Source organism: Fragaria vesca, unplaced genomic scaffold (genome assembly GCF_000184155.1).
Source record: "Fragaria vesca subsp. vesca unplaced genomic scaffold, FraVesHawaii_1.0 scf0510793, whole genome shotgun sequence".
NCBI classification, from domain to species: Eukaryota; Viridiplantae; Streptophyta; class Magnoliopsida; order Rosales; family Rosaceae; genus Fragaria; species Fragaria vesca.
The window spans coordinates 1-715 of record NW_004441264.1 but is presented as its reverse complement, the minus strand read 5'-3'; the positions used below and the strand labels follow the sequence as shown (position 1 = coordinate 715).

The window sequence follows — 715 nt, the reverse complement described above, 5'->3', positions numbered from 1 at the left end:
CTTACTGATTAGTGTACCTGTTGTATTTGCTTCTCCTGAGGGTTGGTCGGGTAACAAAAATGTTGTATTTTCCGGTACATCATTATGGATTGGATTAGTCTTTCTGGTGGGTATCCTTAATTCTCTCATCTCTTGAACCTATTCGTTCTAGATACCAAAAATGAAATCGACCCCTCCCTCCGAATTCCTTCAGGTTGTGAGACACATTAAAATTCAATATAACGTCCCCAAAACTGCAAATAACGAAAAAGAAAAAATTAGAAAAATTAAAAGTAGAGGGGGGGGGACAAACTTTTTGTGTATTGTAAAAATATGTAAAAATGGAAAATAATAAAATTGAAATAAAAAATATACTAAATACATATTTAGTTATGTTATTAAGTATGTATTATAAGACGTTTTGAAATAAGAATTATCTATATTATATAAATATATATATTATTATATATAATGATAATGCGGATATGGTCGAATGGTAAAATTTCTCTTTGCCAAGGAGAAGATGCGGGTTCGATTCCCGCTATCCGCCCAGGATAAGAATAATGGGTAAAGATATTAAATTCAATCTATTTTTATTTTAATAGATAAAACATTAAGTGAAGTATACTAAGTATAGTTAACCGCAATAGTATAGTGGTTCTACTCGTCCCTTTCTTTTCCTCCCACCCCCAAGAAAAAAAGGTAATTAATTATTCTTTATTCTATTTTTTTGTCG

At 30.6% G+C, this 715-nt stretch overlaps 1 non-coding gene across 1 annotated transcript; it reads left to right on the top strand.

Moving 5' to 3' along the window:
* Positions 1-458: 458 nt before the first annotated feature.
* TRNAG-GCC lies at positions 459-529 on the top strand. Its single transcript has one exon. It is a non-coding gene; the product is annotated as a tRNA-Gly (tRNA).
* Positions 530-715: the final 186 nt, after the last annotated feature.